Source organism: Lithobates pipiens, unplaced genomic scaffold, assembly GCF_037356315.1.
Source record: "Lithobates pipiens isolate NorthernLeopardFrog02 unplaced genomic scaffold, aLitPip1_a1.2 Scaffold_23, whole genome shotgun sequence".
Classification (NCBI taxonomy): domain Eukaryota; kingdom Metazoa; phylum Chordata; class Amphibia; order Anura; family Ranidae; genus Lithobates; species Lithobates pipiens.
In genome coordinates, this window is record NW_027507785.1 from 70,847,249 (window position 1) to 70,861,205 (window position 13,957).

At 44.1% G+C, this 13,957-nt stretch overlaps 1 protein-coding gene across 14 annotated transcripts in view; it reads left to right on the plus strand.

The window, feature by feature from the left end:
- FOXP1 (forkhead box P1) overlaps positions 1-13,957 on the plus strand; it is a 1,079,246-nt gene that overhangs the window by 478,225 nt on the left and 587,064 nt on the right. For all 14 annotated transcript variants that reach the window (XM_077451838.1, XM_077451836.1, XM_077451844.1 and 11 more), the window contains one exon: positions 2,961-3,031. The gene's annotated coding sequence lies outside the window, so the exon portion shown is untranslated. The remainder of the gene's footprint in view (positions 1-2,960; positions 3,032-13,957) is intronic.

Here is a 13,957-nt window from a genome sequence, read left to right on the forward strand (position 1 = left end):
TGCCCTAACATTGTAAAGTGCTGAGCAAACTGTCAGCGCTATATAAATCCTGTATAATGATTGAATGATAATACAGCACTGTGTTTCTTGTGTGAGATGAGACCTTTCCGAGTGGTGCTCAGCCATTCATGGGCAGCTTTGTATTCTATCAGAGAGGCTGGTTGATGATGTCACAGTCTCTGGCTCAGCCAATCAGAGGAAGCTTTGTATTAATTGATAGAATAGAAAACTGCTTATGAATGGCTGACTGACACTCAGACCAACACTATTTTGTTCCGAGTGCGAGACAGGAAGAACATAGAGCTGTATACTGTATGTGGCCTCAGCTACATATAGTTTAGACAGTGCACACAGCGGCCACAAATGTTAGTGATCGAAATAGTTTGGACTTGTTAACCACTTGTCGACCGTGCTGTAGCCGAATGATGGCTACAGCACAGCCAGTTAGTTCTGGGAGGTCATCATATGATGGCCTACTGTGATGGTGCCAGCCATGCCTGCTGCGGGCTTGGGCTGCGCGTTCTGTGATCAGTGTCTGGAGGACACTGCTGATCACAGATTGAGATAAAGAGCTAATCAGCAGCTAAATAGAATGATGGTTGTCGGCACTCCTTTCCTCATGCTGCTAGCTGGCTTCTCTAAAATGGACCTGTACAGTGATAATCAGGGCACTCCCAAGAGTGCTCACCAGTGCTGCCAATAAGTGCCCTTCAGTGCAGCCTATCAGTGCCCATCAGTGAAGCCTTATTTGCTCACTTCAGTGAAGGTAGAAAAATTACCTGTTTGCAAAATTTACAAACTACTACTTTTTCAAAAAAAACATTTCGGTCTTTATTTGTTTATTTAGCAAAAAATAAAATCTAAGGTACAACTACCTCCCTACCCAGGTGTCTCTTCCTAATGGCAGCTGCTTCCTCCTATGCTTACATCTGGTGAGCAGGCCTAGGTTGATACACTATCCTAATTTCTTCTCTGCTGTCCTTCCCTGTTAGAAATACTGTAAATAGCATTACAGAACAGACAGTGCACAGTCCACATGGGCTTTGCTGCTTAACTGCAGGCAGGAATCAGGAACTTTATTCAGGGAAAAGACATAGAGCATACCATAGATGCAGCTACAAACCTATAAACACTGCTATCGACTGGCTGAAGAATATATATCTACTAAATACTTATACTGATGTTATACAAAAATACATAAACATTGCATGCTAACATTCCCTTTTCCCTATTTTTTACAATGATTTTCTTTTATAAGGGATCTTGCTAGGAGAAATCACAAATGTGGCAGAAGTCATTCTTAACCCACTTCACGCCAATATAACACATATATGCAGCCTCACTGCACTGGGCTTTTTTTACGTGAGACTGCATATATGTTTTTCTCCCTTTGTGCTGGGAGTGCGCTGCATGGCGCCCTCCCAGCACAAAGGGATCTCACCTCATAAAAGCCCAGGCCCCGTACTAACGATCGGGACCCGGATCTCCTGATTCTGGGTCACCCGATCGCTGTGGTATCCTCTGATTGGGTACCACAGTGATCAATCACTGTGAATCACACTTCTGTGTTTTTTTCTTTCAGTGAATGGAGAAATATACAATGTCCTTGCAGTAAAAAAAAAGTGTTTGTAAATTAAAAAAAAAGAAAAAGAAAAAAAGGAAATATCCACAACTATTTACTACCAAATGAAAGCCCCATTTGTCCTGAAAATACAAGGTATAATCCACCTGGATTGACAAAGTAATTGTGATGATATGTTTGGTTTTACTAACACATGGCTGTTGCTGGCAATAGCACCTTCTGAATCGGTGCGATGCCAACTTTGGAACGCCACACCGATTCCCAAAAGTAGTTTCTGTACTACTTTTGGCAACTTCGGGTGCAATTTCAATAGACATCTGTGCAGGAACCCACACAGATGTCTCTGAAATTGCTCCGGAAGTCAGACTGACATGCGGGTACGAAATTGTGTGAGTTCCGCTGAACTCGCATGACTTCAATCCTGCAGCAGTGTAAACCTAGGCTAAGACTCTATGTATAGTAGTATCTTTTACATTTAATAAAAGAATCAACTGACATGAGGGAGGAAGTATACAGGCACATCATATACAGAAGGTGCTTCCATGGTGCTGGTGAGGTTGGTACAGGGCTCGCGTTCTCTGAGAGCTTGAGAAAGGTGCGTTGCAGCCTCTCTATGGACTACCGCACATGCTTTGAAAATTAGTTGCGTCATTTCCTCTCGGTGATCCAATTTTCCGGCGGGCGCTGCATATCAGGCTGCACTCCAACACTTGCAGACTGCCATCAAGTCCTCCCACCTTGGCCCCCGTGGGTCTGACGGTCTGACTGTTGTTAGTCTTTGCTGACGACTCCCCAAAATATCCCATGGCACACCTGCATATCTAGCGTGCTGCGGCACACAGTTTGAGAATCACTGAACCAATGCGAGCACCGCTACTGATGTTGTGTTTATTTGTTAAAGTTTGATAAACTTTTTTTATGATTTAAAAATAAAATAGAAAAAGATAAACTACCCTTTAGCTGTGATGCTGGTTACAGTGAAAAATTACAGAAGCTATTCATTTTTTTTAATCGTGAGGCCCACCGTGAGTCAAATTATCAACCAGAATCATTTTGGAGGTTGACAAGTTTTCTTTTCATTTTTTTGTGAATACAAGCTGTGTCCACTCCTTTCCAAAAATGCCTGTGTTATTCTTGTGATTTTAAGAGACTAGCACTGGCTGGTACTGATAAGCAATTGTCCTGTGTCATACTGTTTTTTTATTAACTCTCATTCACCACTAAAAACAATTGGGTTTATTTGTGTTTTTTTTTTTTTTTATTTACTTATGTTTGCTCATGCCTAACATGATGCCAATGAAAATGCTGTCGACGTGCTCGCTTGCACTCTTATTTATTCATGGTCTCATTCAGTTTTTTTTTTTCTTTTTGTTTTCAGGGTAAAGAGAGTGACCTTTTTTGGGTGGTTGTGACTGAAGTTTGCTTTGCAGAAGCAGTTACTTGTATAAGGTAATTACTTTTCATGATTCTTTTTCCAATGTGCTTTTATTTATGTGGTCTGAGTACGTTCAAAGGTTGTTGTTTTTTAAGCCCAATGATTTCAAGGTGTAGGAATTCAATCAGCCCTATCCGTAATTTAAAGTGGTTGTAAACCCTCACATATACCCAGTGCAGTGACTGGCTTCAGGTGATACACAGATATGAAACAAATCCTCCTACATGAGTTGTTTATCTGCAGTCTTTTCTTCTCTACAGCTGTTCAGGGTCCAGAATTTACACAGGATCTCTCAGATCTGAAAAGCAGGGGGTGGGGAGCCAAAGTTACATCAGTGAGGAGAGCTCTGGGAGCTGATTGGAGGGAAGGGACACACCCCCTTCACACAGAAACAAAGCTAAGGCTGTGTCAATCAGCTGGAGGTTCCTCCCCTGTCACCTTTTTAGCTCTTGGTGTCAGGAAACTTGTCAGAAGTGATTCGTGCTGATAGCAGGGGAACAAGACAGCGGACAGAAATGTCACTGAGTACTCTGGATTGAGACAAGTACACATTATAGAGGAATATGCTTTGTTCATATTTCATGTTTGAGGTTTGCAACCACTTTAAAGGGAAGTACACCCAGAAGGTTTTAAGCTGGCTGTTGCATTTTGGCTGATTCTTTAGAAAATTGAGCAAAAAGTCAGAACAATCTTATCAAATGTAGTCAATGTTTGGGTATTCAGACAGCTACAGGTCCTGCGGCTGTCAGAATCCATTAGCTGGCAGTGTAGATTCCTCTATCACAGCATGGATGGGGAAAGCAATCAATTTATCTTGTTCAGTCTGTGTCCTGACAGCCAAGCATGTATGACTAGCCTTAATATAGCCATAGATGGTGCAATTTTCTTTCCTGCAACCATGGTCATTGTTGATATGTTGATTCCTCCTATGGCCCTATTTTGTTCTCCCGGCAGGGGCATGGGGTTGGGCAGAGGGAGCCACCCCTGCTGGGAAAACACAGTGATTATTACTAGCAGCTATAGTTGGCAATAATAATCGCTGGGAAAAAACTGGTCTGGTGGCACCCAAGATGATCGATCAAGTTGGGTACAATCAGCCTGCTCATACATGGTTCGAATCCCGGCCATTCCCTGCTGAACAGGCCAAGATTTGAACTGTTTATGGCCAGCTTTGGATATAGGTGGAGCCTGGTGGCCTGAGTTGGCCCATGGCTTCTTATATGCCCTGGATACTCCCAGCCTTATATCCTTGTCCCAATTCCTGATTCCTGTCCACTTGGGAGTTTTGCCCATGCAGAGAAAAGCAACAAGTGCATTTTAATAGTGACCCAACCAAAACGACATATTTACCCACTCCCCTGTCACTCCACTCACCAAAAAACAAAAAATGCCATTGTGCGTGAGGATGTGACTCACCGTCCATATGACAGCGGTTGGTACTTTGCAAGTGGCTGCTTGGGCCCTCGGCACTGTCACTCAGGTGAAAGGTGAGAATTCCCAACTCTGTGTAAACCCCATGACTTGGGGCTTACATAGGACATACTCTATTAAGATGACCATAAATGGTTCAAATCTTGGCTGGTTCAGCAGGGACCGGCCGAGTGTCGAACCATCTATTGGCAGGCTGATTGTACCCAAGTTGATCCATCGATCAACTTGGGTACAACCAACATGTCAGATTTTTGGCACAAGATTGTTGCCAGTGGCTATAGATGCTAGCAATAATCACTGTGTTCTCCTGACAGGAGCAACTCCCGGCACCCCCCACCATCGGGAGAACACAATGTCTCTGCGGGGGGAGATTCCCCCATCAACACATTCAGTCTTCATTATTTTACCCAATATCTGTGTCCATCTTGCCCACCTGTTATGCTTGGAGACCTCTTCTTGCCCTGCCTTTGAAGAATCTGGTATCCCTATGTGCTTTTAGACTGCATTCACACTTCAGCATTTTGAATCGCGGGCAAATTTTCTGCGAATCTGCCCACAATTTGAAAGCACCGATGTGTGAATGACAAATCACAGGACTCACATTTGAGATGCCATTCATTTGAATGACACCTAAAATCTGAACTTTTTTTTTAGGTGACATGCTTCACGTGATTTATCGCTCGACAATCGCGGCAGACCCTCACCACGATTTTAGGTGTCATTCAAATGCATTCCATCTTAAATGCGAGTCATTTACACATTGGTGCTTTCAAATTACGGGCAGAATCGTGGCAAATCTGCCTGCAATTCAAAGCACTGAAGTGTGAATGCAGCCTGAGTCATAAGGGGCTTTATACTTTAAGGTGCAACTAAAGGCAAAACTTTTTTTTTTTTTCAATTTTGAATAGAGTGCAAAGGGATTAGCACACCTGTCAGTTTTTAATGCTGTCTGTGCCCCCGTTAGAGAGATTCGCCCTCTCTATTTGTCCTTTTTACCATCATCATTGAAAGTAAAAGTAAAAGAAAATCACAAATTGTGGGTTGTCTCCAGAAAAGTAATAGAGAGGAAATCATCCAAAGGGGAACATAGTTCTGCTGAACTGGGGGTCCCCAAGGAATTCCCCTAATTTGAGGGGATTTCCTTTCGCTTCCTGTTTTGGCTATGGAACAGGAAGTGAAGGGCAATCTCCCCAATGGGACACAGGGGTTATATCCCTCCCTTACTCTATCCAAAATTAAATACTTTAACCATAGAGAGAGAGAGAGAGAGAGAGAGAGATGTACTATTCTACACCCTGCAGAGAAAGAGGAACACTCTAAACATGTCTGTATTCATGCTTCAGCACTGCTACTAGGTTTGTCCAGAAGTTTACAGAGGTGGTTAGGCAGGAAAATTTTTGAGGCTGCTTATCATGTGGCCATAGGCGGAGAACCATAAGAGCTTTAGGCTGCTTTCACACTACAGCTTTTTAAATTGCTGGCAGATTTGCCACAAATCTTCTTGCAATTTGACAACATTGATGTGTTGAACTCGCATTTGAGATGCCATTCATTTGAATGACACCTCAAATTGTGGTGCAGGACTTCCGCGATTGTCCCGCGATAAAACGCGATGCATGTCGCCCAAAAAAAGCTCTGGAGCTCTGTAGTGTGAATGCCACCTTATGGTAAACATGGCTCCACTTTTGTGTACACGGTATAATTTATTGAGTGCTGTTCCATGCTTAACACAAAAGGCACGGGTATTCATTTCTCAGTGTCTCAAGGTTGTTCTATAACTTCGTTACGGAATGCACAGTGAAAATGGCCTTCGGGTGCAAACGTGCTATTAGACAGAAGTTCCCAAGAAGTTTTCCGCATATCTCTTAGTGTGTTACTGCAGCCGTGTCATCCGCTTGATGTTCATCTGCTTGCTCCATAATCATCCTTTTCAAAAATTAATCGTTCTCTAGACACCATGACAACCGTGATGTCATCGGCCGCCAGTCATCGCCGTGCTGTGTGATGTCAGTGCTTATTACTGCTTTCTGTGACCTTGTAAGAATATAACACGGCTAATTGAATCTAAATGTGAGATTGTCGCCATACCGCCACTTTTAGACCCTCAGTGTAAAGCTGGTCATTTGTGTTTTTTTTGTTTTGTTTTTTTTCTTGTAGTGACAATTGTCAATTGCAATGAATAACAGATATGATGGGGTTTTTTTTCGTTTAAAGAGTATTTACGCCTGAATGTTTGCTGCTGCTGCTGCTTGTTACAGAAGAACACTACTAATCTCTTTCTATATTTCATATGTACATCATTTAAAAAAAAAAAAGTTGTGAGTTGCAGTTAAATGTTCCTACAATGGGCGCTAGACATGAAGGTAAATTTACTAAAAATGGAGAGTGTAAAATTTGGTGCAGCTGTGCATGGTAGCCAATTAGCTTCTAACTTCAGCTTGTTCAATTAACTTTTGACAAAAAAAACCGGAAGCTGATTGGTTTCTATGCAGAGCGGCACTCTGATTTTTGCACTTTCCAGTTTCAGTAAATCAATCCCACTCCACTCTTGTTGAGAAAAAAATAATCCCCTCAGGGTGATCAATGTAGTGTGTGGAGATTTTTCCAAACTTTGTAGCAGATTCTTACATTTTCTTGATCTGAAGTATGCTCTGTGTTTGTTTCACCACATTCTGGTTCATTATAATGAGCAGGACCACTCTCAGTGTCCTAATAAGAAAAGCTGCAGTGACTCTATTCAGTGGTATTATTATTAGTATTAGTGGTTTTAGATTTTGTGGTATTAGTTGTTAACCGTTATTTCACCAAACTGAAATTCCTATTGCAAAAGGTATGTAAAATTTAAATTGTAACATTATGTACATAGTTCTTATTTATACACAAATGTTTTGCTTTGCATTTCCATTTTAATCTGAATGGGTTATTTTACAAGGTGAGGGTTGACAAATACTAGGAACATTACAGAATGATTAGTCTTTATGTTGTAGAGAATAGGATGTGGGAGAGTTTGAAAAGACAAATGAGCAGCTCACAGCAGGACTTAGGAACTTACATTTCTGGCCGATCACCATGTAGTTTTTCAGGGTCTTTAAAAGATAAGTTCACCTTTGGTAACATGTTACATATTACACCCCTTTTTAGGGTGTAACATATAACACATTACCAAAGAGCACTTACCTGCACCTCTCCAATATTTTACCCGCATCCACTGTCAAAATGTAAAAAGAGTGCAGCCATGTGGAGCTTTTCCCACAAGGAACTGCAAGGCTGCTGGTGAGCACTCTCGTAGTTCATGTATCTTCCTGTTCGCCAGTATGGAAAAGAAGAAAAGTAACAGCGCTCTCTGCAGGGACAACTCAATCCATACACCAGGTCCACTCACAGGTGCCAAGGCTCAATGTGTCCAAACACACTCCAATGCAACAGTAGTAAGAAGTGCCGGCAACACTGTAATCCTCGAAGTGTCGTTTATTGGTACACCAGAGAGACAGTAAAACAATAAACCTGACGCGTTTCGGCAATAGCCTCAGTCGTAGCTGGTTGTAACTGTCTGCCAGTATGGGAGGTACAGGCAGACAGCTATACTAAGATTAAGTGGTGTCGCCAAGGGGGTGCAGGGGGCATGCAGACCGTCAGCAGGGGCACCACCACCAGGGCTGGCAGGATGGGGAGGGGAGAAATCCCTCAGTCACTTGCACTGGTGGCACATGTATAAAGGCACTGCCTCGCAGCTCCCTTTCTCATCAGTGAGTTCGGGAATGGGGCGGGCGGGCGATATATGTAAATTCCTCCCTGCAGGCAGTCCAGTGGGAAGAACTGACAGTGAGTGACTGCTAGTATAAGCATTGCTGCAGTGCCTCTGTAAACAGAGGAAGGGAAAAGCGATTCTTCCCTTTCTGGACTAATGAAAGTCAATAGGAGAGCGTCTGCCTGTGCTGTCCAATGACAGAGTGGGTGGGTCTCCAAGGGGCTTGGGGGTTGAAGCATGAACATGTGTGGAGGACTGTGGGTAAAATTGTATTGGCAGCTGTGGAATGGTCCCTGGATTCTAGATTCCTCAGGGTACTGAGGGAAGCAAGTCCTGGAAACAGGTTATGTATTTAAAGAAACACAGTGTCAGTAGGGTACAGCAAGGTGTCAGGGTACAGACTGGTCTGTATATAATGTACAATATGGTTTACAGGGTATAAGACCAGATGTACCCTGACACCGTGCTGACCAGGGTATATAATGTACAGCACAGTGTATCGGAGCCTGGCGATGTATCGGAGCTAAGCCCACCATGTGTGGAGGTGTTGGGGCTTATTTATGTAAGTTATAGCAGTGTTCCGGCCTCCCCCTCCAAAAATTAAAAGTGAGCAGCTACAAATACTGTTATTAGGAGACTTGCCTGTCCTGGAATCCAGAGATGTCGACACCGCAGCCGATGTTTCCACCCGATGTGTCGGGTGCAGCCATTGCCAGTAAGAGAACCCGGCAGTGAAGCCTTGAGAGTCCTTATTGTGTATGCGCGAAGCGCACTCTGCTCTTACTGGCTTGGCAGCAGGGGAGGAAGGAAGAGGGGGCCGAGCTTCTGACATACCTCGCCACGGCAAGATCTGACAGAAGTGGGGACAGGTACCCGCTCCCCTCTCCCCTGAAAGGGGTATTTGTACTTAGTGGAGGGTGGTGTCTAGACTAAGGGAGGGGCGTCTGGACTAAGGGAGATGTGTCTGTATTTAGCGGAGGGGGGGTTGGACTGAGGGTCAGGGGTCTATACTTAGTGGAGAGGGGGTCTGGACTGAGGAAAGGGGGCTAAATTAGTGGAGAGAGAGGGTCTAGACTGAGGGAGGCGGGTCTGTACTGAGGGGGGACTATACTTGGTGGGGCTGACACTATATTTTACCGCACTAGGTGACACCAACCCTAGTGACACCACTGCTGAGATTCTGCAGTAGCTTGACATTGCATCCACGATCTGCTGATGACGAGTGAAATGTTCTGCAGGCTGCAGAAGAAAAAAAAATCATTTTTTTATGCAAAAATATGTGCATTTATTTTTATTTTTTTCAAGATAAACTTATCTTTGTGAGTAAGCAGTTGTGCAAGCTTGGGCTGCTTGTTACTGGCAGTTTGTTTTTCTGTTTACCCTTCCTCTGAGTTTTTCTTGTGCTGGCCATTGCTGATAGATTGTGTGCTGTGTGTTTGTGGGTGTGTCCACTGAATGTTTATCAGTAAAGTTGTGAAGTAGAATTGTTTACGTGAGTCATACAAGTTATCCTTCAGCAGTTCTAGAAGGTTGTTCTCCTCTGTTCAGTTCCAACTAAGTACACTATCTATATAGACTCAATGAAGTGAGCAGCCCTAGGTTTGTGGGTTTCCTCCATATGCTCTTATACAGTATATACAAAAACGTATTAGCAGGTGAATGGACTGCCTAGACTGGTCATACAGTATGTGGGTGTGTTTGACTGGGATATTCGATTGCAATCTCTTAACAGGAATGATGTTCAGTGTTCTCCGCAGAGCACTTGAGCCATGCCGATAGTCAAACAAATATGCAATTGTACTCCAATCACTTTATAAGTGTCTTATTTTTTTAAAAAGCATTTGGTGATCACATAGGCCAGTCATGTCACAAAGGTCATACCTGTGAATGATGGCTCTACTTAGCACTGGAATACATTATAATGTTGTGTGATTATATCATACCACAAGACCTCATCCCGTCATATACACATTGCAGGTTTCTCTATGCTTTAAAGTACAACTCAAGCTCCTATACGAAAGTCTGAACAAGTCCCAAGTCCAGTTAATATAGTATGTGATTCACAAGCCTCATCAATTACCTTTACCATCACTGACTGAGCCAAATCCTTCTTCAACTTTGTCCCACACACTACCCCTCCCAGACACTGCAGCTCACAGTGTAAGGGTTGCAGCACAGGAAGTAGTGCTGGCAATCCTGGAAGCCATGCGCAGAACTAAGTGTGGACAGGTGCTGATTGATAAGCTACAGGCCTGTATATCATCAGTAACAATGCGGATGGTCACACCCTCTGCAACATCCTCTCATGTCACTTTAGTGCAAGCATGCACAGAAAGAAAGGAAAAGGCCATGGTCCCAAGGAAAGCAGGTATAAAGTGATCCCAGACGGTATGCAAATGAATAAAGCACCGCTTTACCGTTGTTTTAGCGGCACTATTCGGTTTTAACCCCTCTGCTAGCTCCCAAAAAGGGGTTAAATCAGCACGCAAATCGCCGCCGGAGCGGCATTTTGCCAGCGGTATTGCAGCGCTGCCCCATTGATTTCAATGGGGGGCAGCAGTGGAAGAGCGGTGAGTTTTGTGACAACCTGCCAGCTCACCGCTCCAGTGTGAAGGCCCTCGGTCTTTCACACTGGAGTGAATGGAGCCGCTTTTTCAGGCGCTATTTTTAGCGCTGTAGCACATGAAAAACACTGGCAGTGTGAAAGGGGTCTAACTGGAACTCCCACCAGTAACATATACTTTCCCTTTACACTTCTAATACACACGACCGGACTTTTCGATGGACTAGGTCTGACGGACTAGGTCCAACGGTCTTCCCAATGGACTTTCGGTGGAGGCCCGACTGACTTTCTGAACGAGCTGACTTGCGTACACAGGAACTGACTTTTCGGCAGACTAGGTCTGACGGACTTCCCGACGGACTTTCAAACTGAACGGACTTGCCCACACACAGACTAAAGTCCGTTCATTTTGAAAGTGACTCCAGGTACGATGGGACTAGAAAGGGAAGTCAGTCTCACAGCTTTCATTGGCGAGATTGACACCTTGCGAGCCCTGTTGCCTGGTATGGATTTTAAGGGGGACCTCCTACGCCAAAAAAACTTTGTTGTGGTCCCCCCAAAGTCCATATCAGAGCATGCAGCCTGGCTGGTCAGGAAAGGGGATGGGGACAAGCGAGCGCCCCCCCCCCCCTGAACCGTACCAGGCCGCATGCCCTCAACATGGGGGGGTGGCTGCTTTGGGGAAGGGGGTACCCTGCGGCCCCTCCACCCCAAAGCACCTTGTCCCCATGTTGATGAGGACAAGGGCCTCTTCCCGACATCCCTGGCTGTTGGTTGTCGGGGTCTGCAGGTGGGGGGCTTATCGGAATCCTGGAGCCCCCTTTAATTTGGGGGCCCCCAGATCCCAGCCCCCCACCCTATGTGAATGAGTATGGGGTACATCGTACCCCTATCCATTCACCTGGGGGACCGGGGCATGCTGGGGCTGTGATGACATAATAATATGCCTATATAATTATGCCTATATAAGTTGTCGCGCACCGTGTCAACGGCATTACAGCGGTTGGGGTACGATGTACCCCATACTTATTCACATAGGGTGGTGGGCGGGGATCTGGGGGCCCCCTTATTAAAGGGGCTCCTGGATTCCAATAAGACCACCACCTGGAGACCCCGACAACCAATAGCCAGGGTTGTCAGGAAGAAGCCCTTGTCCTCATCAACATGGGGACAAGGTGCCTTGGGGTGGGGGGGCCGCAGGGCACCCCCCTTCCCCAAAGCTCCCACCCCCCATGTTGAGGACATGCGGCCTGGTACGGTTCAGGAAGGGTAGGGGGTACCCCTTAAAATCCATACCAGACCTAAGGTCCTGGTGTGCCCCTGAAAGGGCATTCCATCTCGTGCTTGTTGCGATAGGAAAATGTGTTTTTCCTATTGCAGAGATCGCAAGATGTACAGTATCCTGCAGCTGAGAACCAGAAATATTCTCGTGAGCAGGTGCTGTATTTCGTCGTGTTTGGTCCATCGGACCAGCATATAGACGAACGGGCTTCCCGATAGGAACTTGGTCCAGCGGACCAAGATTTAAAACATGTTCTATTTCTAGGTCTGTCGGACTTTTGGGAAGAAAAAGTCAGACGGAGCCCACGCATGATCAAATTGTCCGATGGATTCTGGTCCACCGGACCAAGTCTGCTGGAAAGTCCGATTGTGTGTACGCGGCATTATACTTGGCTGCTGGGAAAAAAAATAGCCACTAATTTCGAATTTGTGGCAAAAGATTACTTCCCTAAATCTCATGTGACAGCACTGGTGCTTGGCTGCACAGTCACATGGAGGAAGACTGAGAGTCTTCCACTTTGTGTAAGCTCCACATTAGGGATGATCTCAGGTGTGTTTGGAAACAATTCGGAACCTGCCTGAGCTATCCTGCCAGAAAGGTGGCAATGTCGACAGCCGATGATGGGCGATGAAGGCATTCCCTGCCCTGCAACTGCATATATGCAAGTGGTGTGTATACGTGCCGCTGCGGGGTGGGGAATGCCTATGCCTCCTATGATTTGGTTTTGACAATTTCTCGGATTCAACCCTCATGAGCTCATCACAGCTCCACATTGTGACCTTTGTTAAACATTTGCTTTGAGTTGACCATGCCATTAAATAGATTCCAGTTTTTATCTGTTAAGTACATGTAAAGAAATGGAAACCCTTCTAAACTACTGCCTAGGTGGGCCAAATCAAATCATGGACCTCTGTTCCTTATGGAACTCCTTTTTAACAAATGTCCCTTACTTTAACTGACTTTTGTCATGTAGACATGTCATCTCTTGTACCAAAGTAGTTAAGGTGAAAGCCTTGCCATAAGAGCAGCTCAGAGAAATTTTTGATGACCGCACCATAATAAACCATTGATGTCAAGCGGCATTTTTATGATAAAATTAGCACTTTTAGGAAAATTAATCTATAAGTCTTGGCCATTCGCGATTAAGTTGTTAAATGCCCGAGCAAGAGAAATATTGTTTTGGAAAAAAAAAAAAAAATTGAGAGGTCCGAGAAGAAATATATTGATTAAAACATTTTGAGTTAATTAAAAAAGAAGGGGGGAAAAAGGTTTGCATAAATGTATGTGGTCATTTGAAATGACTTTATGGGAAGACCTGTTAAGGGTTTGTCACAGGGTAAACCGCATTTAAAATACCATCTGTCAAGGACAGATTTTATACACTATGTCATCAGAGTTACTGACTGAAATTGGTGTTTATCAGGGATGTTACTTATTTTTTCATTTACTGTGTTAAAAGCAAGTACAGTTTATAATTGATGTTAATATTCTGTACTTTATATGGCAGTAAAAATCAAAGAAAAAATAAGGAAAGCTTTATATTTGAAGATTAATTCAATCTAAAAGTCCTATCTTGGTTTAAGCAGAACTGGTGAGATCGCATACCAAGTCAGCTAGGTAGAGCTGGGAATCATGGCCTTCTGTATTATAGGTGCCAATGTAGGTGTTCTCGGGAAACACCAGGTTACTTGCAACCAGAGAATTTTACAGAGATAGTTATTTTGCAGTTCTAAGATGAAAAATGAAAGCCTCCAATAAAAAAAGCTTAATTTTCAGACTTCTAAAGTACATCTAAACCCTAAAGGAATGACAGTTTGTTGAAGCACTAAGTATTTTAAGCAATTTACATTTTTATTTTTTGCTGTTGTCCTCAAGCCTTTTCAGCCACTTCGGGGGTGATTTACTAAGAAGAAGGC